Consider the following 24,556-nt stretch of genomic DNA (forward strand, 5'->3'; position numbering starts at 1 on the left):
TCTAGTGTTGGGCTCGGAGTGTTACAAGTTGTTTTTCTTCGAAGAAGTCTTTTTCGAGTCACGAGATCGAGGGACTCCTCCCCTTTCGGCTCCATTGCGCATGGGCGTCGACTCCATCTTAGATTGTTTTCTTTCCGCCATCGGGTTCGGACATGTTCCTCTTCGCTCTGTGTTTCGGTTCGGAAAGTTAGTTAAACCTCGGAAAATTCGACGGTATTGTTTGCGTTTGGTATCGGGTTAGTTAAAACAGATAGACACCGAATTTTGAAGAGCTCTGATGGCCCTTCGGGGTTTTCAATTCCCCGGCGGGTCCTGGTCGGCCCTACCTTGTGCGTCTTCAAGGCTAATGGAACGGACCCCATTCCGCTTCTGCCCCGAATGCCACAACAAGTATCCTTACACAGATCAGCATCTGGTCTGTAATTTGTGTTTGTCTCCCGAACACAGAGGATACCTGCGAGGCCTGTCTAGCGTTTCGGTCGAGGAAAACGCTAAGAGACCGGAGAGCAAGAAGACTTCAAATGGCGTCGGCGCCGGCAGGACACCAACACTTGGAGGAAGAAGAAACCTTCTCCATCGCGGATTCGGACTTGGACGAGGCAGAAACCGAACAGACGCCGAAAACCGTGAGTAAAACACCCCAGACCAAAACTCACGGAAAATACATAAAAGCCCAGGGGACGCCACCGACAGCAGGCCATGGCTTAACCCGAAAATTAGGTGACCGGCCATCGGCACTGAAAAAGGGCACACATGTGTCGAAGGCATCCGACTCCGGTCGAGATTCCGGCGCAGAACAGACTCGACCCCGAGGCACTGGGTCAGAGCAATCTTGACATCGAGAGAGCGGCACCGAAACGAGTCGTCACCAAGATATCGGAACACCGAAAGGCAAAAAAGTGTCTTCGGAGCCGAAAAAGAAGGTCGAAAAGGTTTCGATACCGAAACATCCGGTCTCTGAGCCGAAACCAAGTTCCTACACCGAGGAACAGGGCCTGTCCTCGCAGATGCAAGGACACAGATTCTGACAGGATCTAGAGGCAGGGGAGCCAGATTACACTCAAAGACGGCTCCACATTCAGAAGGACACAGGAAAAATCAGTACTCTCCCTCCAATCCGAATTAAAAGGAAACTTGCCTTCCAAGAGAAAGACAAGCAACCACAAGCAAAAGTGTCAAAACCAATAACTCCGCCACCATCACCACAACGCTCACCACAACCATCACCGGTAGCCACTCCACCAATGATGCAGTCTCCAACTCATACAGGAATGAGTCAAGATGATCCTGATGCATGGGATCTTAATGATGCGCCAGTATCAGATAACAGTCCCGACTGTTATCCAGCGAGACAGTTACCACCTGAGGACAGTACTGCCTACACACAGGTGGTGTCAAGAGCAGCCGCGTTTCACAATGTCACCCTGCACGCAGAACCAATTGAAGATGACTTTTTGTTTAATACTCTGTCGTCCACACATAGCCAGTACCAGAGTCTCCCTATGTTACCGGGAATGCTGAAGCACTCAAAGCAAGTGTTTCAAGAGCCTGTGAAAGGCAGGGCCATCACTCCAAGAGTGGAGAAAAAGTACAAACCTCCACCAACAGACCCTGTGTACATCACGCAGCAATTGACACCAGCCTCAGTGGTAGTAGGGGTAGCTCGCAAAAGGGCGAACTCGCACACCTCGGGAGATGCACCACCACCCGACAAGGAAAGTCGCAAGTTCGACGCAGCAGGGAAAAGGGTCGCGGCACAAGCAGCCAACCAATGGCGCATTGCAAATTCACAGGCCTTGCTGGCTAGATATGATAGGGCTCATTGGGACGAAATGCAACATTTCATAGAACATCTACCCAAAGAGTTCCAAAGGAGGGCACAACAAGTGGTGGAAGAAGGCCAAAGTATCCCTAACAACCAGATACGGTCGGCAATGGATGCAGCAGACACAGCTGCTAGGACTGTAAATACAGCGGTCACCATACGGAGACACGCATGGCTACGCACCTCAGGATTCAAGCCGGAAATTCAACAAGCGGTGCTGAATATGCCTTTTAACGGACAGCAGTTGTTTGGGCCGGAGGTGGACACTGCTATTGAGAAACTTAAGAAAGACACTGACACGGCCAAAGCCATGGGCGCACTCTACTCCCCACGGAGCAGAGGCACATTTCGTAAAACACAGTTTAGAGGGGGGTTTCGAGGACAGAGCACAGAACCCTCAACCTCACAAACATGGCCTACATACCAGAATCAGTATCAGAGGGGAAGTTTTCGGGGACAATACAGAGGGGGACAGTTCCCTAAAACTAGAGGGAAGTTCCAAAGTCCCAAGACACCGCAAAATAAACAGTGACTTCAGCGTCACAAATCCCCAACACAATACCAGTGGGGGGGGAGACTAACCAATTTTTACAGAAACTGGGAGGAAATAACAACAGACTCATGGGTCCTAGCCATTATCCAACATGGTTATTGCATAGAATTCCTACAATTCCCTCCAAATGTCCCACCGAAAACACACAACATGTCCAAACAACACATGGATCTATTACAACTGGAGTTCCAAGCGTTGTTGCAAAAAGATGCAATAGAACTAGTACCAATTCATCAGAAAGGGACAGGGGTTTACTCCCTGTACTTTCTCATACCCAAAAAAGACAAAACTCTAAGACCCATCCTAGAACTCAGAACATTAAACATTTACATCAAATCAGATCACTTTCACATGGTGACACTGCAGGACGTGATCCCATTGCTCAAACAACAAGACTACATGACAACACTAGACCTCAAGGATGCGTATTTCCAGATACCCATACATCCTTCCCACAGAAAGTAATTAAGGTTTGTAATCCAAGGAGTACATTACCAGTTCAAAGTGTTGCCATTCGGAATAACAACAGCGCCAAGAGTTTTTACAAAATGCCTTGCCGTAGTGGCAGCCCATATCAGAAGGCAGCAAATACATGTGTTCCCGTACCTAGACGATTGGTTAATCAAAACCAATACGCAAGAACGGTGTTCACAACACACAAAGTATGTAATAGAAACCCTTCACAAGCTAGGGTTCTCACTCAACTACAACAAATCACACCTACAGCCGTGTCAAATACAACAGTACTTAAGAGCAACAATCAACACAAAAAAAGGGATTGCCACTCCAAGTCCACAAAGGGTACAGGCATTCCAAAACGTAATACACGCCATGCACCCAAACCAAAGGTTCCAGGTAAAATTAGTAATGAAACTACTAGGCATGATGTCCTCATGCATAGCCATTGTCCCAAACGCAAGATTACACATGCGGCCCTTACAACAGTGCCTAGCATCACAATGGTCACAAGCACAGGGTCAACTTCAAGATCTAGTGTTGATAGACCGCCAAACATACACCTCGCTTCAATGGTGGAATACTATAAATTTAAACAAAGGGCGTCCTTTCCAAGACCCAGTGCCTCAATACGTAATTACAACGGATGCTTCCATGGTAGGGTGGGGAGCACACCTCAACCAACACAGCATCCAAGGACAATGGGACACTCAGCAGAGACAGCTTCATATAAATTACTTAGAACTACTAGCAGTATTTCTAGCGTTGAAAGCATTTCAACCTATAATAACCCACAAACACATTCTTGTCAAAACAGACAACATGACAACAATGTATTATCTGAACAAACAGGGAGGGACACACTCGACACAATTGTTTCTCTTAGCTCAAAAGATATGGCATTGGGCGATTCACAACCACATTCGCCTAATAGCGCAGTTCATACCAGGAATTCAAAATCAGTTAGCCGACAATCTCTCTCGGGATCACCAACAGATCCACGAATGGGAAATTCATCCCCAAATACTAAAAACTTACTTCCAAAGATGGGGAACACCGCAAATAGACCTATTTGCAACAAAAGAAAACGCAAAATGCCAAAACTTCGCATCCAGGTACCCACAGGCTCACTCTCAAGGCAATGCGTTATGGATGAGTTGGTCAGGGATATTTGCATACGCTTTTCCCCCCTCCCACTCCTTCCGTATGTAGTAAACAAATTGAGTCAAAACAAACTCAAACTCATACTGATAGCACCAACTTGGGCACGACAACCTTGGTACACAACACTACTAGACCTCTCAGTAGTGCCTCATATCAAACTGCCAAACAGACCAGATCTGTTAACTCAACACAAACAACAGATCAGACACCCGAATCCAGCATCGCTCAATCTAGCAATTTGGCTACTGAAATCTTAGAATTCGGACACCTAGACCTTACACAAGAATGCATGGAGGTCATAAAACAAGCTAGGAAACCAACCACAAGACCTTGCTATGCAAATAAGTGGAAAAGATTTGTTTATTACTGCCATAATAATCAAATTCAACCATTACATGCATCTGCTAAAAACATCGTAAGCTACCTACTACACTTACAAAAGTCCAAGTTAGCTTTTTCATCCATTAAAATACATCTGACTGCAATTTCAGCTTATCTGCAAATTACGCACTCAACTTCTTTATTCAGAATCCCAGTCATAAAAGCATTTATGGAGGGTCTGAAAAGGATTATACCACCAAGAACACCACCAGTTCCTTCGTGGAACCTCAACATCGTATTAACACGACTCATGGGTCCACCATTTGAACCCATGCACTCATGTGAGATACAGTATTTAACATGGAAAGTAGCCTTTCTAATAGCTATCACATCTCTCAGAAGAGTAAGTGAAAGACAAGCCTTTACCATACAAGAACCCTTTATACAAATACACAAACATAAAGTAGTTCTACGCACAAATCCTAAATTCTTACCTAAAGTCATATCACCGTTCCACTTAAATCAAACAGTGGAACTCCCAGTGTTCTTTCCAGAACCAGATTCTGTAGCTGAGAGAGCATTACATACATTAGACATCAAAACGGCACTAATGTACTACATTGATAGAGCAAAACAAATTCGCAAAACAATTGTTTGTTGCTTTCCAAAAGCCTCATACAGGGAATCCAATGTCCAAACAAGACATTGCCAGATGGATAGTTAAATGTGTTCAAACCTGTTCTATAAAAGCAAAAAGAGAACTGCCTATTACACCAAAGGCACACTCCACTAGAAAGAAAGGTGCTACCATGGCCTTTCTAGGAAACATACCAATGACTGAAACCTGTAAGGCAGCCACATGGTCTACGCCTCATACATTTACCAAGCATTACTGCGTGGATGTGTTAACAACACAGCAAGCCACAGTAGGACAAGCAGTATTACGGACATTATTTCAAACAACTTCAACTCCTGCAGGCTGAACCACCGCTTTTGGGGAGATAACTGCTTACTAGTCTATGCACAGCATGTGTATCTGCAGCTACATATGCCATCGAACGGAAAATGTCACTTACCCAGTGTACATCTGTTTGTGGCATGAGACGCTGCAGATTCACATGCGCCCTCCCACCTCCCCGGGAGCCTGTAGCCGTTTTAAGTTGACAAAAATTAAACTTGTACATTTGTAAATTTGTAAATATATCACTTTTAACCACATTATGTACATACATACTTACTCCATTGCATGGGCACTATTACTATATACACAACTCCGACCTCACCCTCTGCGGGGAAAACAATCTAAGATGGAGTCGACGCACATGCGCAATGGAGCCGAAAGGGGAGGAGTCCCTCGATCTCGTGACTCAAAGACTTCTTCGAAGAAAAACAACTTGTAACACTCCGAGCCCAACACTAGATGGCGGGATGTGCACAGCATGTGAATCTGCAGCGTCTCATGCCACGAACAGATGTACACTGGGTAAGTGACATTTTCCATATATATATATATATATATATCACATCACACTCCTGGGGCTTTACCAGTCTGGAGGTGCTGTATTGCTAAAAGGTCTTTGGAAGTACTGTTCTTATCTAAACTGATGACGTTTGCTTGCGGGATACAAGGCAGGGTGTTAGTCCAAAAACACCTCAGTACTGCCATCATCAAGATTCTACACAGACCTGAGGTCGGCATAAAAGATTCAAACTCACAGAGAATCATCTCATCTTGATGAGTCGGAGCACCGCCTGACTGCAGTAGTTCATCCACTCCTTGGTGTACGGCCTGGGAGCGAAGACGATGAACTAATAGGCGTCCCACCCTGTTTCCTCCCGTGTAATATTTTTGCTTTATGCCCAACAACACATACTCTGCCATGACCATATCTATGGTTTTTAGTTGCTTGCAGTTGAGTTGCCTCCGAATTGCCAACGATCCCGTACATTTGTATGTGGCTTCAAGGTCCCTAATCGTAGTCTCTAGCTGCACTAGTTTATTATGTCTGTCTGCATTAAGGCGTGTTGCTGTAGTGATCAGCTGGCCCTGCCTTTTAGAGTGTCCCATAGCGGAATAATGTATGTGGACGGTGTGTCATTCGTAGCTAGAAAGGTTTCAATAGTGATTTTAATATCTGTGAGCATGCTGCCATAGGTGCAGAGTGTTGTGTTAAGATGCCATGTGCAGAGGGGATGGAGTGGAATTAAGCAGTGCAAAACTTAAAGTAACAGGGTTGTCCAACAGGGTCGCTACCCCTATGTCTAGTGATATGCAGAGAGGTAAGAAAAAAGTCTCTGCGTGCATAGGTTTGGTGAGCCATGGAGGAAAAAGGTGTAGTCTCTGGCTGCCTGGTGTGTCTGTCGCCATATATTGGTCAACCAGTGCATAAAGGCAGTGGACAATGTGCCACTGTCCTTGTCCTTGAATAAACCTACCTAACTGTGAGTCAACAGCAGTGTTGAAGCCCCCACCTATATTGATATCCATGTCAGGGGTACTGAGGACGCCAACCTAAGGAATGGTTCTTGGTAGTCATTGTAACCGTAGAGGTTAGCCAGCTTAAACCTATGCCCTTTTAAGTCAATACGCAGCAAGAGAAGTCTGCCAGGTATTTCAGTGTGCATTTGCCATCCTCCCAGGAAAGTGTGTTGCCAGAAGTACCATACAGCTTTTTTCCCCAAGCCCGATGAGTGATATCGGTGGTCAAACCACTGGGAACGTAGTGACTTATAATCGGCTTTAATCAAATGTGTTTCCTGTAGAAGGCGGATATCACACTTGGCCACGCTGATGAGAGAGAGAGAGAGGAGTGCCAACCATTTCAAAGGAGCGTTGAGGCCTCTAACATTAAGACTGATTATATTAACCATTGAACTGGTAGAAGAGAGGACCTGGTAAATATTGAATAAACGTCTCTGTACGTATGGGATCCCCAGCTGTGTTGTCAGCGGTAGATGTCTGCAGAGGAGGTAAGCATACACAAGTTGTCACAAGGAAAGGGGAATAAGAAAGAACATAGACACAAAGTGGTTGCCCGCATGGTAACCCATGCAGGGAAACTTTGAGTCGAGTATCTGGAGTCCACCCATCACTGTCGGAGAATAGCTGGGGGGGCCCTGCAGCAAAGGCATCATGTACTGTGGCAGGGTCGCAGCCCAAGACTCAATACCCGTCAGCAGAGGAGAGATTGGGATCTTCAGGACACCGCAGTTGCTGTAGCAGCACAGCTTGTTCTTCGTGAGTCTCCGTTTCCGGGGGCATGCACAGCTTACCTTTCTTTGGACTTGTTGAACGGCGTGAGCTCAATGAGAGGAATGTCAGATCCCTTGAAGATGAGAACCAAGAGCATGTCCATCAACGATGGGGCCCCCAGGAGTGCTCAAAAGGATTGTCTCATTTTTCCACACATATTGGAGGCAGAAGGGATGCCCCCATTTGTACTTGATCCCCCTTCTCGCGGAGGAAGTCCATCAGGGGTCTAAGGGATCGTCGGCGGCGTAATGTGAGGGGGGAGTGGTCCTGATACAGCCCTATCTTGAGACCCAAGTCATTGGTATTTTTGTCATGTACCGCAGACAGTATGACCTTTTTTGTCTATAGCAGAGCAGACAAATGAGGCTGTCCTGTACCTGACCTGGGGAGTAAGAGGGTGGCCTTCTCTGTGAATGCGTTCAAGGACAATGTCTTGATCTGCCAGCACCACATAGCGAAAGAGGCGGACGGCAAAGGCTTCCAGGTTTCCCTGTACCGCTTGTAGAAGGACCCCTTTAATCCAGATAGTGGAGCTGCGTGATCTTTTTTGTATGTCCTCCAGCTGGTAGTACAGATTTAAGATTTGTATCCCTCAGTTCAAGAAGTTCTCGACTATGGTTATCCAATTCCTCTTTGCTGGAGTCATAAGTTGGTTCAAGGGAATTCACTCTGGCCTAGGTCTCCAACTTCCCTTTTAAGATCCTTTACTTCTGACCCTGTGTCTAATTTGATTGTTGCAAAATCTTCCCTAAGGACCCCAAACAGTTGCTCCAAAAAGGACTGCATCACTGGTGCACCGTCTTCCACCGTTGCTGTCACTTCATCCGTTTGGTGTAGGAGGCGCTTCGTGAGACAATTCTGTCTTATTCACAGAGATTTTGGCTAATGGGTCGCTATGGGAGTTGTCTCTTTCTTAGCGTTGCCTTGGGAGGCATTGTAATGCAAGAGTTGGGCTCTCTATCTCAGCAGCAAGCTCCAGGTCAGGGCTGGGGAGGCACAGGAGTGTATCCCTGCTATTGCGTATGCAGTGAAAATGAGGAGCACATGGTAAATCATCAGAGGATGAGGTTCAGGGGCCAGATGAAGGTCCCACCACTTAATTCACTCCACGGCGTATGGTCGAGGGAAATCTCCACACATCAGCTTGGCCCCTTCTATCAGTGGGCCAAGGTGGCACAATGGTGGTAGCAGAAGAACCCAGGCAGCCAGGTGCGTTTGTGGGGAAAAAGTCTCAGGGGAAACTTGGCGAGACTCCCACCGTACTAGGATAGGTCCCAGACTGGGCTATACAGGTCCCCTACAATGAATCCTTTTCTCCAGCAGGTTCTATGATGCCTCAGAGCTCCTTAAGCAGCACAATGTGCCTCCCGATTTTCAGGTAGTATGTGGCAATGTAGATGGCGGCCACTGTTGTAGCTCCCCAGCACCTCCCCCACTGCGACCAGCCAGGTGGGAAGGGTAGCCCAGGACCTTGCCGACAACAGGCCCCTCACCGGGCTCACATTCAGTCACCAGACTGGCCTCCCACCTGCAGTTCCAGTCCTCACTCCCCCGCCCTCCGATGTAGGTCACAAATACCTCAGCTATGCGGGGACGGAGGGGGTGACAGGGCAACTCCAATCATCCGGTAGTCCACTTCAGGCCACGCTCCCACCTACCTTCACCTGCATGCGGTTGGTCAGGAATCACAGATCGGGCCGGGTCTCCGGTGATTCTCCGTGGCAGCAGAAAGAGGCCGCCAGACCGTCAGGGAGTACCAGCAATCACAGCCGACCCCAGGCACCACAGCCAGTCTCTCTAGTTTAGGGGACCCGCATTAGAGCTGCGGGAGATCGGGTCTGGAGCACCTGCCATCTTGGAAGCGGCGTATCCATTCACCACCAGGCCCTGAGAATCATTTGGCACCTCCAACGGAGGGCAGGCTCTTCATTGCGTGGTCTGCAAAGAGGGAATTTAGTGCACAGCGATCTAGGTGTAAAACGTCCTGGGGCCGACTGGATCCGCCCCAATACTACAGGCAGGCAGCAGAGCTCTGGCAAGATGCTCCTACACAAAGCGTCTTCCCATTTTATTAAAAACGTATTTTCAGCGACTGACAAAATATTATTGTTAGCACACTCCCAAATTTCCAAACCATACAAGGCTGGCCCTAAAGCCTTAACATTATATATCTCTATGGCTGGCGCAAACTTCTTAGATTCAGTTCTTTTATTAATCTTTAGAATGTTTTCTGTGTGGTAGATTAATAGCAGTTGTGATTTTTGTAGGTGGAAAGTCCAGTTAAGATTTGGTGTTAATCTTATTCCCCAAGTAATCAAAATTTGAAACATGTTCAATTAGATCTTTGCTCACATATCTATTACTTACTCCTACAATATTTTTGCTTTGGAGGGGTGAATATAATAAATTTGTTTTTTGAGCTATTCATCTCTAACTCCCGAAATTGCACAAAAAGCATTAAAATTAGTTAGGAAGTGTTGTAAACATTGGGGTAATCTTGAAAACAGTAGGGTCCACCCATTTTTGGTGAGTTACACCCATTCCTATCCAAACACCATTTATATACAAGGAAAACAGAGTAGGGGCATGAGTGCAACCCTGTCTTACTCCATGATTAACACTGATTGGGTCATTTAGTTGACCATGCTCCCCCGCCTATCTGTGGCAAAACTTTGAGTCGCACTGGGATGGCCAGCAGGTTTGGAGGAGTGCCTGTTGCATCCTAAACCCTCTACAGCTTATCCCTAGGGACCAGATCAAAGGCTCAGAAAGCCTCCAAAACTTGCCCCTAGGTACCAGATCAAACGCTGCAAGCAAGTCAATGAAGGCATCTTATAGTTTGCCACTATTGATTACTGAAGACTTCCAGTAAACCCAATTAAAACGAAAAATCTGGTATCCTTATCAGTCAATCAAGTATTTGTAGAGCGTGGATTGTCACCCCGAGGGTATCCAGGTGCTTGAAATAGGTCTCATTTGAAAATCCATGTTTTGAGGCCTTTCCTGAAATCGGTCAGGAAAGGGGCTGTACAGAGGAGAAGGGGGAGGGTGTTCCAGGCCTTGGCCGCGAGATGGGAGAAGGAGCGTTCTCCAGCACAGCAGTGGTGTATGCAAGGGATCTCTGCGAGGGCCATGCGTGCGAAGTGGAGGTTCCTACTGGGGTGGTAGAAGTGCAGCCAGTGGTTCAGGTAGGTGGGTCCTTGGTGATAGAGGGCTTTGTAGGAGTGAGTGAGGTGCTTGAAGTGGCATCTCTTCTGCACCGGCAGCCAGTGAAGGTCTTTTAGGTGCTGGAGCTTTGGGCTCTAGTGGGCAGGTCGAGAACCAGTCTGGCAGCAGTGTTTTGTATTGATTGGAGTCTTTGCATGTGTTCGGTGGTGATGCCTGCATAGAGTGCATTGCCGTAGTCAAGCCGGCTGGTAATTAGAGCCAGAGTAACTGTCTTTCTTGTGTTGATTGGGAGCCACTTAAAAATAATTCTGAGCATGTGAAGCATTTGGAGCAGGCTGAGGCAACGGAGTTGACCTGATATCTAATGAAGAGTTTGCTGTGGAGGATAATGCCAAGGTAGTGGGCATGCTCTTTCAGCGCAGGGGTGGGGCAGAGTTCTGTCGGCCACCAGGAATCATTCCAGATGGCCGAGTGTTTGCTGAAGATGAGAACTTCCGTCTTGTCTCTGTTCCACTTTAGGCAGTTGTCCTTCAGCCACGATGAGATGCGTTTCAAGCAGTTGTGGAAATTCGTCTTTGTTAAAGTAACATCGGCAGAGAGCAATAGGACGACCTGAGTGTTGTCGGTCTGTGGTACTAATGCCGCTTCTAAAGTCCTCTGGAAGATCCGTTAGTACATAATTATCGAGCTGAGCCAACACCTGTTAACAAAAGATCTTTTTCAAGGCATCTACCAAGCTAATTGGCCTGTAGTTGCTTGGAGCATTTCATGGTTCCTTCTTATATATTAGTATGATCTCTGCAATTTTCCAGGATTGAGGAATCTCCATACCCTTGAGAGTTTCGTTTGATAGGGAGTTGATATTGGGGCCACAGACTTCCGGGTGGGCCAGATAGAGGTCATTAGGGATCTTGTGGGGCACAGGAGCTCTGGATGCAAGACTAGATTTAAAGGCCACCATGGTTTCGCTTAACTCCGATTCAAGATCATTTCTATTTACTGAGTTAGAAGTCACCAGTAAATCTTCACCGTCCCAGCATAGTTCCTCACTACTCGTATGCAAATTATTAAAATGGACTACCCAATCTTGGGGTTGGACAAAGGATGCGAGGTCTCGCTGGGTACAATTAGGACTCACTGTGGCTATTTTCTAAAAGGACTTGTTATCCTTAGATAACATTGCTTTGTGCAGATTTTCCCATAAGGTATTCTCTCACTCTCCCATGGCCTTGGCTAACTCCCTCCTTTATGCTGTTTTACACCTCACCAAATCATTCACTGTCACTATTAAATCCACTTTTGCGGTCCTGCATGCTTTGTTGTAACATGCCACCTGCTTTACATTGTTATCAGCCCTTTTGGCCTGACCTAAAAGATCTGTGAAAAACGTTCTTCATGGTCCTCCTCTAGTGGAGAGGGGGGGGCTATTAAATTCTCTACTACTTCCTTGACCCTCCTGACAACTGTTTTCAGTGCCTCCGGGTGCTTGACTACCCAACCCTTCTGAATGGTTTTTCCATTGTTAATTTAGTAAATATCCCCAATATCAATACTATCTCTGGCCTGAGGTTTCTCTGCTAGGCTACCCACTATAGTCAGACTTAAGGCATTATGGTAGACCGCAAATTGCGAGTCCTTCCGACTCGCAATTTGCAACTCGCAATTTGCTATGCAGAAAGGTGTCTCAGACACCTTCTGCGACTCGCTATGGGGTCGCAAAGACCCACCTCATGAATATTAATGAGGTGGGTCGCAGGTTACGACTCCATAGCGAGTCTAGGCACTCACGGGGATGGTGGCCTGCTGGAGACAGCAGACCACCAAGTCCGTGACTGCTTTTAAATAAAGCAGTTTTTTTTTTCTATCTGCAGCCCGTTTTCCTTAAAGGAAAACGAGCTGCACATAGGAAAAAAATACCGAAACCTTTTGTTTTGTTTTTTTTCAGAGTAGGCAGTGGTCCATAGGACCACTGCTTGCTCTGAAAAAAAAAAATTCTGATCATTCACAAAGGGGAAGGGGTCCCATGGGGACCCCTTCCCGTTTGCGAATGAGTTACCATCCACTTCAAGTGGATGGTAACTGCAAATCAGCTTACATCGCAGTGCGAGTCGCGAATAGGAAGGGAACACCCCTTCCTATTTGCGAGTCGGAAACACATTTTGCGAGTCGGTTCCGACTCGCAAAATGTGTTTCTGCACCGCGTGCAGGCATTAGCGCCTCGCAAACGTCCTTTTTCGCTGTTTGCGAGGGCTAAGGCCTTGCTACATCTGGCCCTATATTCACTGTCCAGCCTATCCAAGGCAATCAGGTCCAAAGTTCTAAATCAACTTAAAAATAATCAGTTCGGCTGGACTGGCCCTTCCCTCCGTGACTACTTCTCTACCTATACTACCCTCTTGTGACATGCTGACTTAGGACCATCTCTCCTTACTCCCACAAGATATGGCAGCTCTCTTAGCCGAGGGAGCCATAGAGATGGTGCTGATGCCAGAAGTGGGTTGTGGTTATGATTCCTACTACTTTCTGGTGCCCGAAAAGGCCGGAGGCCTTACTCCTATCCTAGATCTGCACCCTCAATTTATTTCTGAAAAAGGAGAAATTCAAAATGCTCACACTTGCCCTAGCTCTGGCTGGCCTCGACCCAGGGAACTGGTTGGTAGCCTTGGACTTGCATGATGCATATTTCGATATTCCCGTCTTGCCTGCCCAAAGAGTTATATGCGGTACTTGGTGGGCCACAAGCTCTTTAAATTCGCCATGTTCCGTTTTGGCCTTACCTCAGGTGTTCACCAAGATGTTGGTAGTGGTTGCATCTCATTTGCGGAGATCAGGGGTACCAGTCTCCCTCTGTTTAGATGACTGGCTGTTAAAGGTGGGCTCGCCCCAGGCAGTCTTCTCCCAAGACCAGACTGTGGTGGACCTCATGCACTAGCTGAGGTTAACTATCAACGTCCCAAAGTCACACCTGACTCCATCTCAGATACTCCCATTCATTGGAGCTGTTCTGTTTCAGGTTTATCCTACTGAACGAAGAGTCCAGTAGACATAGGCTATGTATGATACTGATATTTCAGCCTCTATCCTCTGTTTTGATGAGACAGCCTTTGAGGCTGCTGGGCCTCATGGGCTCCTGCTTGTGACACATGCCCACTGGCATATGTGGGCTCTGCATTGGGACCTTAAGTTCCAGTGGGTGCAGCATCAGGGGAATTTCTTCAACCTGATCCAGATCTTGGAGGGAAATGCAGAAGATCTGCACTGCTAGTTAACAAACCGCATTTGGGTCAGCTGCAAACCCCTCTTCCTTCCCCAACCAGATCTGGCTAGTGACAGATGCGCCACTCCTGAGATGGGTCGGCCATCTGAGAGAGATGGAGATCAGAGGACTCTGGTCCCCAGGGAGTAAGGACTCCACATCAACTTACTAAAGCTCCTGGCAATCCTGCTGGCATTGAAAGCCTTTCGAACCCCTATTAAAAGAAGACTGTTGCAGGTATTCATGAACACCACCACCCCCATGTGATACTTCAACAAACAGGGCAGGGTGGGGTCTTAGACCCTTTGTCAAGAGGCCCTGCACCTCTGGACATGGCTGGAACACCTGGCGGGCTCTCGGAATCTTAACGCAAGGGCAGACAAACTCAGCTGAAGATGTCTTGTGGATCACAAATGGCGTCTCAATTCGGAGATGGTGCAAGGTCTCTTTCAGCAGTGGGGAAAGACTTGGTTAGATCTGTTCACCTCCACAGAGAACGCACAATGTTACCACTTTTGTGTGCTGGCGTTTCCAAGGTTTCTCTCACTCAGGGGCACTTTTTGTCTCAGGTGAAGCTCAGGCCTCCTGTATGCCTTTCCTCCCATACCACTCTAGCCCAGAGTTCTGAAGAAGATCCAGAATGACCCGGCCCAAGTCATCCTTGTGGCTGCTGTCTGAGCTTGGACAGTTTGGTATCTTGCGCTGTTGAGCATGACCATCGGTCCTCCGATCAAGCTGCCTCTTCAGCAAGATCTTCTGTTGAAGCAGCAGGGGAGGATTCTCCACCCGAACATGTCAACGCTCTGCCTTCATGCTTGGAGATTGAGCGGCAACAGTTTACAGTTTTCGACCTTGTGCCTGAAGTCTGTAGTGTTCTCTTGGCAGCCAGGTGTCCCTCCACCAATATGGTGTGCTCCTGTCACTGGGGTAAGTTTGTGGATTAGTGCATAGAAAAGCAAATTGAGCCTCTTTCTGCTCCCCTTTCTCAAGTCCTATTTATTCTATCTTTCGCCCAGCAGGGCTCTGCTTTGGGCACCTTAAAGAGTCATCTTTCTGCCATCTCATTTTTTCTGCTGTTGCCAAATCAGCCATCCCTCTGTTGTAAATAGGTTTTTGAAAGCTCTTCAACATATGTTTCAACCTTCCCCCTTCATCATGCCTCATGGGGACCTCAATCTAGCCCTCACATTTCTGATGTGTGTTCCTTTTAAGCCACTACAACTGTTCTTTCAGGCTCCTTACCATCAGGACGGCCTTCCTAGTAGTGATTACTGCTGTCCAGAGGGTCCGTGAGCTCCAGGCTTTCTCATCTAAGCCTCCGTACCTCTCTCTCTTTGCAGACAAGCTTGCTCTTTGCACTAGAGCTTCCTTTCTGCGGAAAGTTGTCACACCCTTTCATATATGCCAGTCCATCACCCTGCATACCTTTAATGCTCCACCTCATTCCTCTAAGAAAGAGAGACTCCATTGACTAGACCCAGAAAGAGTATTGTCATTCTACCTTGACGCTCAGAAATGTTCCAGTTGGACGACCAACTCTTTGTAGGGTATGTCGGAGTCAAGACTGAGAAGGATTTGTAGAAACACACCATCTCCTTCGGTTCATGCTCTATATTTAAATCTGCTACGCACTGGCCAAGAAGCAACACCCTGAGGGTTTGAGTGCTTATCCCACCAGAGCTAATGCTGCGAACACTGGTTAGCATGCAGAGTGCCGGTCCTGGACATCTACATGGCAGCAACATGGGCTCTCTGCGCACATTTACCAAGTGCTACTGCCTGGACAGTCTGGTCCGTCTGGATGGGCACTTTGACCGTTCTGTCTTGCAGGACCTTTTAGTGTGAAACTGTTTTGGAAACCCACCCTCTGTTAGTTATTGCTTGGGTATCTAGTCGAAGGTAAGGAATCTGCAGCTAGACGTCTTTAACAGATGAACAAGTTACTTACCTTCGGTAACACTTTCTCCGGTAATATAACAGTTCAGATATTTCTGTTTTTTTCTGAGGGTTAACCTCCGTCTGCCTACTCTAAGCAACCCTTTAAGCATTCATTTTGCAAACTGCTGACTGGATTTACACCAACCCAATAAAAGCACAATCCTTGAGTAAAGTTTTACTTTGTGCCAAGCTGTTGTAAGTCCGTTCAGTCATTTTTTTTTTTTCTGCATCAATGAGCAATATTTTGAAAGGCTATTAAAATGGGATATCACATTCCTGGGACCTGCTTGACTGACTAGGTCAAACCTTTCTATGAAGAAACCAATTTAGACGAAGTTTTTTTTTTTTTTTGCAATGTTTCGTGCAGATTTGTCAAATGGCGCAAACATTAGGAAAACAAAAAATATCTTCCCTATGGAAACTTAAACCGAACTGTAAATACACTGACCACATCCCTGCCAGTATAATTTAATATATATGCTTAACACTTTTTTTTTTATTTTTATTTTTATACTGTTTAGCGAATCTGCAGGAAAATTGGCACACATTTAGCATTTTTCTTTCACTATTAGTGTATTCAAATTTGTGCTGATTCATCAAGGGGCTGGCACATTTACTAGGGGGCTCCTGAAAGTGTTAATTTACTGAGGATACCATTTCATGAATTGGCATGAAACTAGGCTAACGTGTTTTCCTTTTGGTATGTCAGGTTTTATGCAGATCAATAAAAAGGAAGCACATTTCATGGGTTGGCCGCAAATGTTTTCATATGGTAATATCTTTGATGCCATCTTGGACCTGTATGAAATTTGGCAGGCCCTTATGTTCATGCAATGCATGTAATAAAAAAATTGACAGAAAACAAAGAGTGGAGCCCCTGCTGACATCCATAAGTATGAGTTGCCACTGTGTTCCTTAAATTGATTTTGCAGCCTCTAGGGCCAGCGGAGGCAAAGGTAGTCCCATGCGTCGCAAGAGGCATGCCAGGGGTCATAACTGCGACCCCTAAAGGATGTCTGTGGGGGCTGCTCCTTTTTTTTACCACCCCATTAAGTGTTCCTTCCCAATGGGTTTGCTTGAAAGTCAAAATATTTCTATAGAGCGGCATAAAAATTGCCATACCCGCAAAACTTAATATAGTTGCCAAATCTCACATGAATTTATCAAATAGTGCTTTAGTTATTACAGTAGTAACATATTTTTACCTAGTTTTTAAAAGCCTCCCTTTATGAATCTGTACAAATTTTAAAATAAAAGCACAAAAAACAAAGAATAAGCTAAGCATTTGCTAAATTTTGTGCACATTTGTCAAGCAGCACTAAAGTTATAGGCAAATTAACGGTACAGTCAAGATATAAAAAATGTCCAACCTAAGCACCTGTTTAAATGTTCATTTCTGAAACTACTGAATGGTTTTACACCAAAGTATTAAAGGCATATTTCCTGAGTAAAGTTACATCTTTGTGCCAACTTTGGTGTCATTCCTTTCAGCCTTTTTTATGGATCGGTAAGAATTGTTTCTAATGGGAATCAAAATAGGAATTCAGCATTTTGAGAACCACCGCCTCCTACTCTCTTCACCCGTTCACTCCTCCCCACCCCCCACAAATCAGCAAAAAAACTTCATGAGGGCCCATAATGGATGATTTTTTTTATTTTTTTTTATTTGGTGGGTTTGGGGGGGGGGGGGGGGGGGGTTTAGTTCAGGTTTGGCAAAAAGTTAAGACAAGGAAAAAGTGCCTTTCCTGTGGCAGCTCAGACCCAGCTATAACTACACTGGTGCTATCACCGCCACTGTAAAATAAATATATAAACAGTGGTTTATATTCCTGGTGCATAGAAGAGAAGAGTGCTGACACCTGTAAGATGAGAATGTTGATGCATTGATTTTCATTGCAGAGAATAGTTTGGCAAATGCTGCAAGTCCCAGTGCTGTCAATTCTGTGCATGAGGAATACAGGTATTGTAACGTAGTGCCCCTCTGCATGCTGAGTACAGGCTTGAAGGGAAGTATTGAGGCTCTCTGAGGCCGTTAAGGTGTGTGTATGTATGTACCCCCACACGTGTGTGTGTATATATATATATATATATATATATATATATATATATATATACACACACACACATATACATGTGTATATATTCATGAAATGTTATGTCTGCCATTTGTTAGGCACCTTTTTAGGTCTCTTTGAGACATGGTGTGTATATATACTTTGTGGGATTCAGCCCTCTCATAAACTTCTCATTTATTGACTCTTATCATCGCTCTCCTATTCTTTCTCCCCAAAGGCATGCATTTGTCATGCCTCTTCCTGTGTTTAGCCCACCCCGAGAGCAGAGACCAAGTAATATATCAGTCCACTGGTCACCATTTTAGCATCTGTTTTAGGAATTACTATTACTTTGTTGAAAAGCAGTTCACACGATCGGTCCTGTTTTCATTCCCTTCGAACTCCGTTCTGTGTCTGTAAACAGGCCTGTAAATCTTATTCTTATCTCATCACATTTGCTGTGCATTCACATTCAAAGACCGGGATCAAATATCAGACGCTGTTTTCTGAGGATGCCTGTTTCGTCCTCCAAGCCATCGCACTATGATGCTTGTTTTTAATTGCTTTTGCCCTGATGCAGCACTAGCCATCCCTTTTGGTTATCCACAAGCTTTGATCAAAGTAATGATTCTATTATTTTAATCAATAGTGCATCTTTATGCACAGCATCTCATCCGTGTGTGGTGCCATATTTGTGGGTGATGGCGCACCCATGGGTCTGCACTGGTACAGTGCTCTCTTATGTGTTCTCCTCACGTATCTTGGTGCAGGCCAGTGCTGTATGACACACTCAGGGTGCAACTTTATGTCTAGTGGTGCAGGATGTCTGGTGGTTTGTGAACCCAATTCTTGAGCCATGAATGTGTACGCATTATAGCAAATGGTACGGGATGCACCATGGAAGCATGCAAAAAATTTGCTGCACCCTCGGATGTGTTCACATCACATTCACTAGTGCAGTAAGCGTGCACACAAACTGTGTACAGTGTTTACAATTTGGGAGCCGCAAGACCAGAAAAGACATCAGAGGGTGTTTTGTAAAATTATACCTGCGCATGCATATGCTGGCCAAAGATAGCAGGTGTACAATAGTGTCATGCATACAAATTCTGCAGGTACCAAATAGTGCTACACACCTTTCCATTACATTGTTGAGTTCTACGCTATAATACGGCGCCAGCCATTACAGTGAGCCGGGTCTGTGTGAAAGTTAATAAGCCTGCCTCCACCCTCCAAGGCATGTAACAGCTTACTGAAAGCCCAAGATGACAGGCTTCTTTACCCTGTGCAAAAGCAGTGAAAGTTATATCATCCCCATCTCCCTGTCTGAATACCCCGTACAAAGATTCACATGGAGATGCACACTAGGGTAATAACTCATGCAGCAGATGAGGATCCAACTAGCTACTCCGGTCGCACTACTGCCTGCTTCCAGGTCACCCACAGACCTCCTGCGAGCCATCTTTGGACTGTGTGCCCCGCCCAGCTACATCTGTCAGACTTGCCAGGATAGTTCTCGTAGATATGCGCATAATACGTATTTTTTCAATTAGGTTGGAGATGAGAGTACTAATTTTTAGAAATGTTGCTCCGAAGAGCCAGAGATTCAGAGGTATGTATTGCTTAAATTAAGCAGATTCATCCCTCCTTTGGCCCAGCCTCAGCGACCTAGCCCACAGGAAGCGCTGCCACTGCTTCCTAACACAAGTCTCTCACATTGAGAGGAGCATGGGTGTTGCTCTGCTATGTGAGAAGCCGCCATGCATACCAGAGGCTTCCTGTAATCCAGGCAGTGGGAATTGTGTGTAATATCTCCACTCTGCTGTTGTTGTTTCGGCGTACTGTACACTCCCAGCTCCGTGTCCCACGGTCTCTGTGCCGCTGTTAACAACATGCGTTGCACCTCATGCCTGATTTTCTGAAAGGAGGGACTCAAAACGGGTCACCTGAAAATTAAGTTGGCATTTCCAAGAAAACACTTATAGTGCACTTGTCTAGTTGCTACACATTTGTTTTTGGCCTGTATTCCCTTTTTGTTCTTGTTTTTTTTTTATGTATTTGTTTTGGAGAGTTTGTTTTTATAGCACAAACTCAACCCAAAGGCATTGGAACACTTTACATAAGCTGATGAGCACCTGTTATATTACAAAAGGTCACATTCATTTTTTGTGATTTTTTTTTCCCAGGGGCAGCTCCTCCATTAGTGCGAAGGAGCGTTGGCCTCCCTCCAGCAGTGGCAGCTGCAAAACCTTTAAAAGAAAACAATAATAAACTTTATTAGTGAGTGGGCCGGCCAAACACACATGCGCAGTAGGCTCTCTCCAGCCCCGCAACACATTTGCAGCACCAGGATTGGCCGCAGAGCAGGCTGGGAGCCTGTGCCTGCCTGCATCAGAGGAGCGGTGCGGTGGCTAAGGTAAATGTTTGAATTTTTGTGTTTTTTTTTTTTAATTGAATGTTTATTTAACACCCCCTCCTGCCACACCCCTTCCCGCCCCTTCCGTGCCCCAGGAGCCACTCGTGTATTTGCCCAAAATCACAGATTGTTTCTTTTGGGTCAGTAGCTATAAATAAACTGACATGCCGTTCTCAGGTCAATGAAGAACATTGTATGGGAGGCACGCAAACCAGATGGCTGCACGGTGCCGTGTTTACCAAAAAGTGAATCTGAGAACTATTACAATAATAGTAAACTAGACAAGGTAATAAGTACTTTTTTTTTTGGTCTTCATTTTATCTTCCATCATTCCTCTCAAAGAGAAGGGTGGGGGGTCCTTCAGTGCAGATTTTACCGATTTTGCTCGTAGCCCATCTCCGCCAGACCACACCTGTCTGGAAATATAACCTTGCCATAACCACTTGCCAACATATTGTCGGCTTATGGTGGTATTTGGAAGTGTATATAATCAAAGGACCGTACCAAGCTTAGTGCACATCCATACCCAACCATTCTTTCAGTGGGTTCTAAAATCTATTTTTCTTAGTGTCCTTACCTGTATCTAACTTCAAATTGTACATCAAGGAGTCTTTCCAGTCTGAAAAAGTAGGAAGGAAAACCCTAATCCATTTTTTTTTTTTTTCACAAATCTCCCCTCTCGCCACAAGCATCATATAAAAAAGCAATTTGGAGCCATCCCTATTAATCATCGGTGATTCATGCAAACATCCAAAAATCGCTAATGGGATGCTTACTTTAGAGCTTATGGGGAATATTTCACTGATTGCTTCACCAGCCTCTTCCCAAAACTAACTAAGCTGTGGACATTCCACAAACATATGTAGATCATCTACAGACGCCGACCCACACTTTTTGCACCTGACTGTGTTGCCCTGGTCCAGTCTGTAGAGCTTTTCAGGTGTCCAAAAGAATCTATGGATTGAAAATAAATGATTTATTCTTAACGCAGCAGGTTTAACTGTGTTACATAAAAGTGTAATAGATGCTATCTATAAGTTGTGTTTTTTTTTTTTTCTTGTTTTTTTTTCGCAGAAACTCCGGCAAGCACTCTTTCCATAACTCTTCCGGAAGGGTAACTTCACCGTCCACAATATCCATAATCAGCCAGTACCATCTAGCCACTTTCTTCTTCAATGGAGTTTCCAAATGCATCTGATGCTCCAAATTATTAGTACCCGCCACTTCCTCATTCAGATTCCTCACTCAGCTTTTTATCTGGAGATATTTAGTAGTTTTGGAGTTATTAAAGGAAAAACACATATAGATATCTGAGCTGAGTCTAAGCACAGATCTCATGATGAGATCTGATTGGCTGTCAGGGCTTCAACCAGGAAGTGCTGGCAGCCATCTTGGGACCAATATATATGATAGCACTCCTTTGAAATGCTTTGTCGTGAATGGCCGGTTTTGAGGGTCACAAAAAGGAAAACGCATAAAGGGTGATAACAGATTTTAGTTACTATATAAATAATTTGTTGTTTTTGTTCTAAGGTGATTTTACTCTGTGAAAAGGCCTTCTGCTGGGATTTCATGAATCATGTTTGTTAGAAAACTGTTCTCTCATGATTTTCCCATAGAGGTTATGGAAGGTGCTCAGATGCTAAAATGAGAGCATATTTTCTATAAATTCACACTATCTTTCTCAGCCATATGAGAATGAAGTCTGACATTCTTAGTAAAACGTACTTCCGGCAGGAGCAGCCGCCAGTTGATTCCTTTGTGTTCTACTGCAGGCTCCCAAAGTGTTCTAAAGAACAACTAGAGAGCAAACGTTCTTAATTCTGACAAAAGTGTGGCACACCAGAAGTCATCTTGATTAAATCAAACTGCTAAAACTTAAAACATTTAACTTAGAAAGGAACAAATTGAAGGGATTCATTTTCTCATAGAAATTATGGTTAGTGCTGTGGAAAAAAAAATTAGGATGTTTTTAGCGAGTTCTCAAACATTTTTATTTCATTAAACATTCTGACATGCAGACTGAAACATGCACTTTCAACATCAGCAGGAGACAGCCAGTAAACTTCCTTGTGATGAACAGGTGCAGAGTTCTCAGGCCTTGAAAAATCATGAAAATGTTACCTAACCTACAGGTCGCATAACTTGAATAATCTACTCGACCTCACTGTAATCTACTTGATCCATAAACGGGTTTCAAAGTGTGTGATCCTAGGCACATATACAGGGAGTGCAGAATTATTAGGCAAGTTGTATTTTTGAGGATTAATTTTATTATTGAACAACAACCATGTTCTCAATGAACCCAAAAAACTCATTAATATCAAAGCTGAATATTTTTGGAAGTAGTTTTTAGTTTGTTTTTAGTTTTAGCTATGTTAGGGGGATATCTGTGTGTGCAGGTGACTATTACTGTTCATAATTATTAGGCAACTTAAAAAAAAACAAATATATACCCATTTCAGTTATTTATTATTACCAGTGAAACCAATATAACATCTCAACATTCACAAATATACATTTCTGACATTCAAAAACAAAACAAAAACAAATCAGTGACCAATATAGCCACCTTTCTTTGCAAGGACACTCAAAAGCCTGCCATCCATGGATTCTGTCAGTGTTTTGATCTGTTCACCATCAACATTGCGTGCAGCAGCAACCACAGCCTCCCAGACACTGTTCAGAGAGGTGTACTGTTTTCCCTCCTTGTAAATCTCACATTTGATGATGGACCACAGGTTCTCAATGGGGTTCAGATCAGGTGAACAAGGAGGCCATGTCATTAGATTTCCTTCTTTTATACCCTTTCTTGCCAGCCACGCTGTGGAGTACTTGGACGCGTGTGATGGAGCATTGTCCTGCATGAAAATCATGTTTTTCTTGAAGGATGCAGACTTCTTCCTGTACCACTGCTTGAAGAAGGTGTCTTCCAGGAACTGGCAGTAGGACTGGGAGTTGAGCTTGACTCCATCCTCAACCCGAAAAGGCCCCACAAGCTCATCTTTGATGATACCAGCCCAAACCAGTACTCCACCTCCACCTTGCTGGCGTCTGAGTCGGACTGGAGCTCTCTGCCCTTTACCAATCCAGCCACGGGCCCATCCATCTGGCCCATCAAGACTCGCTCTCATTTCATCAGTCCATAAAACCTTAGAAAAATCAGTCTTGAGATATTTCTTGGCCCAGTCTTGACGTTTCAGCTTGTGTGTCTTGTTCCGTGGTGGTCGTCTTTCAGCCTTTCTTACCTTGGCCATGTCTCTGAGTATTGCACACCTTGTGCTTTTGGGCACTCCAGTGATGTTGCAGCTCTGAAATATGGCCAAACTGGTGGCAAGTGGCATTGTGGCAGCTGCACGCTTGACTTTTCTCAGTTCATGGGCAGTTATTTTGCGCCTTGGTTTTTCCACACGCTTCTTGCGACCCTGTTGACTATTTTGAATGAAACGCTTGATTGTTCGATGATCACGCTTCAGAAGCTTTGCAATTTTAAGAGTGCTGCATCCCTCTGCAAGATATCTCACTATTTTTGACTTTTCTGAGCCTGTCAAGTCCTTCTTTTGACCCATTTTGCCAAAGGAAAGGAAGTTGCCTAATAATTATGCACACCTGATATAGGGTGTTGATGTCATTAGACCACACCCCTTCTCATTTCAGAGATGCACATCACCTAATATGCTTAATTGGTAGTAGGCTTTCGAGCCTATACAGCTTGGAGTAAGACAACATGCATAAAGAGGATGATGTGGTCAAAATACTCATTTGCCTAATAATTCTGCACTCCCTGTATATATTTTTTATTTTAACAGAGTAACAGAGTAACCGTTTTCTACATTCTCAGATTGAGTGCACCATCAAGTATGTGAGTTCAGACTTTCTGCTGTACAAAAAAATCATTTTGTTCGATTAACTAGACCCAGGTACAGTAAGAATCTAACCCACATACAAGGGTACACATGATCATTGACTTGCCTCTCAGCTTACTAATAGCATTTCCATAAGGGCAGAAGCGTTTCTCTGTTCATGTTTAAACACTCACTTTTAATAGATTTGTTACTAAAGCATAATGTGGTAGCGCACTGTCATTTACAGACAGTAAATTTCCAAGAAATGTCCAAAACCCATCCCACTAGCTTGGAGCTTTACATTATA

General features: G+C 45.0%; 1 protein-coding gene across 1 annotated transcript in view; it reads left to right on the forward strand.

Annotated features, from left to right (window-relative positions):
- Nucleotides 1–24,556, forward strand: part of RAB2A (RAB2A, member RAS oncogene family) — a 266,500-nt gene that overhangs the window by 103,184 nt on the left and 138,760 nt on the right. The gene's annotated exons all lie outside the window — the stretch shown is intronic.

This window comes from Pleurodeles waltl, chromosome 2_2 (genome assembly GCF_031143425.1).
Source record: "Pleurodeles waltl isolate 20211129_DDA chromosome 2_2, aPleWal1.hap1.20221129, whole genome shotgun sequence".
Taxonomy (NCBI): Eukaryota; Metazoa; Chordata; class Amphibia; order Caudata; family Salamandridae; genus Pleurodeles; species Pleurodeles waltl.